The sequence below is a fragment of the Marmota flaviventris genome, chromosome 14 (genome assembly GCF_047511675.1).
Source record: "Marmota flaviventris isolate mMarFla1 chromosome 14, mMarFla1.hap1, whole genome shotgun sequence".
Classification (NCBI taxonomy): Eukaryota; Metazoa; Chordata; class Mammalia; order Rodentia; family Sciuridae; genus Marmota; species Marmota flaviventris.
The window spans coordinates 62240696-62245295 of record NC_092511.1 but is presented as its reverse complement, the minus strand read 5'-3'; positions in this window follow the sequence as shown (position 1 = coordinate 62245295).

Genomic DNA, 4600 nt, shown 5'->3' with positions numbered 1-4600 from the left:
AAGCCAGGCAAGGGAGGCCCTCAGTGCCAATTCAAGGAGTTCCAACTGGATTTGACTGCACTGGCAAGCCACTGGTGATTTTGGAACAGGGAACAAAGTACAAAAATGGGTTTTTAGAAAGGTGAGTCTTTAAAGCTCTCTTTTGATTTGGGTTGGGAGAAGGGTGGTAATGATGGTGGGATTTGGCTTAGGCCAGTGGCAGGACTCAGGCTCACAGGAGAAGAGATTTGTGGAGAGAGGGCACAAAGGGGAAACTAAGCAAATGCCTGGGTGCAGAGAACTGGAGCATCTCAGATCTACCAACTGGTTGTCCTTACATAATCCAGTTAGGTTCTCACATACTGTTTGTGGGAGTGTAAGCTGCTACAACCACTCTGAAAAATAGTGTGGCATTATTTAGCAAAGATAAAGATGCATATGCCCAAATGGCCAAGAAGTCCCAAAATATACCAAAGCAAAACAAATAGACAAACAAAAACACCCCTAACAAAAGAAGGAAAGAATTGTCAACAATGTGAGATATAGTAGAAGAGTCTATGAAGAAAAGACCTGAAAAGCGTCCACTGACTTTGGTAGTTAGGAGTCCGATGATATACTTTACCACAGAAATGCTTGTAATTCTGTAGGGAATGTGGTGTCAGAGGGGGGAGGGGGTAGGAAAGGGAATCAGTACAGGGCCTACTGTCAGGCTGGTTGGCTTAGAGCAGACTCAAACATATGGAAACACTTAGTTTGTGATCAAGGTAGCATTTCAAACCAGTGGGTACAGGATATATAATCTGACAATTGGTGATAAAACACATGGGAAAAACAAAGTTAAATCCTTGTCTGACACCATATACCAAGTCCAGATGGATTGAATATTTAAATATAATAAAACACAACAACTAAACTAGGAAAAAATATAGATGTATGTAAGCTTGGAGATGGCTAAAGCTTTTTTCAAACTAACAAAACTAGAAATCTTAAAGCTTTAAAAATATGGATAAATTTTACTTCATTAAGCTTCACATACACACACACACACACACACACATACACACATAAAGAAGAAAAACAAATGACCATAAAATTGAATGAAAAATGACAAACAAAAATATTTACAAGACAATCAGTCCCCTGTGTGTGTTTTATTTCCATGGATTCAACCAAATTCACACAATATATTCAGGGAAAATAGCTGCGTCTATACAGAACACGAATAGACTTTTTTCCATGTCATTATTCCCCAAACAATAGAATATAACTATTTATATAGCATTTACATTGTATTAGGTATGACTAATATAAAGATGATTTAAAGTACACGGGAGTGTGCTTAGGTTCTGTGCAAATACTACACCATCTTATATAAGGACTTGAGCATCTTAGGATTTTGGTATGAGATGGGGAGGGTGGAACCAATTTCCCATGGATACCAAGGGACAAAAGGAACTCATAAACAAATAGGAAAAAAACACATCAATGTCAATATGAATATGAATATACCCCAGGTCACAATTGCTCAGTACCAAATGAAAAAAACAACAGAAAATGGAAACTCTTAGTCAAGATGATGAGTTGAATTTTTGTATTCTCTTTCTTTCCTAAATCCAACTGGAGCTGTATTTTATAAAAAAGGAAAGAAAGAAAAGGGGAAAAAATTCCCAAAGCAGTGCTGGAAAACAGAAAGGTTTACAGTAGATATCTATCTCTCCCTTCTGCAGAAAAGTCCTATGTCCCTGCTTCTGTCATGGGTTCCATATGGGATTGCCATGTTCTTACATAGAGCTGGCATCCCAGCCATGGAAAATGGCCCAGGCATGGGCACTGTTAGGGGTAGGGATGCCTCTCCCCACCTTAGGTTCTGTTTCATAGAACAAACATGAGAGTCAATCAGAAAGCCAAATATATTTTTACTAAGTTGGTAAAGAGAAACCCTGTGATAGATTCTTGGATTGGCTCTTAACTTCCTTTTCATCCTCCTAATTGAAGAGATTAGAAAGCTGAAACTTTTATTTCCCAGAACCTCTTTACTACTAGAGTTTTGGGTGTGAATTAGATACAACTATATCACCTTTGCTGAGAAACTTGCCTCCTGGTAGAGGAAAGAGGAAGTCACCTAAATGAGTAGAATGGGAAATTCAGGCTCAGAGACAGTAGAATCAGGGAGCCGCTTCAGGGCACTGTGGCAGTTGTGGGGGCTTCAGGTTGTGTTCCTCACCCCTCCACTTTGCCTCTCTCTTTGCTCACACAGAAAAGTCAAGTGACTGTCCTTGTGTAACAAGACAGAAAGACACTGTAAGTAAATATGGAACATGTTTTGGTTAACAGCTAACTAGGCATTAGGGCTGAGCATTAGGGAAACAGGCGGTGTACCAGCCAACTCCCTGGACACTGGACACAAAAACAATGTTTCCAGGGTAATTCCTTCCATATTTCCTCTCTCAGGAAGAATCCTCAACCTGTTCTCTTTTTGTATCCTGGAAGGAAAGCTCTCCACTTTATATCTTTCTTTCCCTTCACTTTCCCAAGTGAAGCTCACCCTCAAATCCTTGTATCATGAGGAAAAAAGAAAAAACAACTAAAATATTTGAAATAATTGTCCAAATGATTTGAACAAAATCTGAGTAGGTAGAAATCAAAGGGTTTCACTTGAATGCTTTGGAGTAATGTCCCAACTGGTCTTTCCACCTATGTTACAATCCATTCTTAAGGCAATTTTTCTGTTGTTGTACAAAGTCCCATTCCACATTTCTCAGAATTCAGGCACTTTTGGATGTTTAGGTTTCTCCATAGAATGGCCCAGCCTGTCGTTACAGGCTTCAGCCTTTATCTCCCCAACCTGCCCTGTGCCCAGGGAAGATGTTCCCCAGTTCACAGGTATTTAGACTGTGTTCTTATACCTATCAGGTCTTTTTTTTTTAATTTTTTTTTTAGTTGTAGATGGACAAATGTAGATGTATATTTCTAAGGCCATTTCCTCCATAGAGCATTTCTTTGTCACAGAGAGTCCAGGCTAGGTTTAGGCCTTTAGGAGGTAACCAGTGAACATTTGTGGAATGAATTAACACACACACACACACACATACACACACACACATCCAAATGATTTGAACAAAATTATGTGTGTGTATGTGTATGTGTATGTGTGTGTGTGTGTGTGTGTGTTGCTGCACCTTTCTCTCTGCTGCTTTTTGGGGATTCATATTCTGCCTGTGAATTTGTCTAATTCCCAACTAGCTGAAACTCCCTAACAACTGAGACCATACTTTGACCTTGGACTAAAGGGGTTTCCTGGGTCACAGACCTTTAATTCTTAAACCAGGAAAGTTTCAGTCACCCCACAATGTGTTGAACTCCCTAATCTTGCTTTTCTTTGTTTCCATGGATTATTAAGAGAAACTAGGATGTAGGGTTTATGTGTTGGCTCAGCCTTGGCTTCCAAAATGTACCTTTCTATGTGCCTGTTGTTGACCATAGAAGTGGAAACCATGTGATATAGGAATAAAGAGGTCTTTAAATTGGAAGGTAAATTTCCTATATGAAAGAGAAGGCAACCCATGAAATATAAAGACTGAAGACACTCAGGCCACAAAAGGGACTGTAGAAGAAGAGGGGCAGAGTTCATTTTTGATTGGGGCTTCCAACCTCTGCTTTTCCTCCTGTCTATGAGTCCATAGGCAAGTATTATTTTCTGAGCATGTTTCCAAATCCATAAGGTTAGGGATGAGGATGTTCTCCTTGCAGGACTGTGGAGAAACCTCCACAGGGGAACATGTGTGTATGTTCAAGCACAGCACCTGGTCCCTGGAGAGGCTGTGACTTCCTGGCATGTCCTCTCCCTGTCCCCAACACTGTGTCTCTATCCTCTCTACTTGACCTTCTGTCATTTTCCCTCATGTCCACTCACTGACTTTCTCTTCTTCCTTCCTACTTCCCTTCCCACTTTCTATTCCCTACTTATTTCTCTCTTATATCTTTCCTACTTACAGAAAAAAAGAATTGATTTTTAAAAAAAGAAGCCCCCAAATCAGTATAAAACCTAGAAAACCCACAAAGCATACAACATTTTTCTTACAGAATGTGGCATGTTCAAATGCCTTCTTGTTTTCCTTGTCCGCATCCTCTGAAGTCAAGATTTGGGATTTGCAGAGTTGGGGTTATAAGTGGGATATAGAATGTTCTTGATGTCAGGACCATGGAGAAAAAAATGTGAAAGTTCTAACATCTTTTCTGAGGATTTTCTATTCAAAAGGATCTGACTCTCTTCTGGAAATGCCTTGGTTTTGTTGTGCTTGGACAAGCTGAACAGGCAAGTAACAAATCTACCTAGGACACACTGATTAGATAAGCAATGAAAACCATTGAAGACACAGACATGAGATTAAAAAACATAAATGTTACTTTTATAGTGTCTAAATAGACAAAGACTTTTTGATTCAAAAATAGTTGGTTGGTGAGGCAATAGAGGAGGGGCTATGTTAATAGCAGAGGTGGGTGGGTTCCATCTGAAAGGCCCACCCTTAGGGATTGAATTCAAGGGCCCAGGACTCACGGGCCACTACATTGGGGGTGAGTAGAGTGGATTTCAAATATATGGAGTTATAGTTTAATTGTA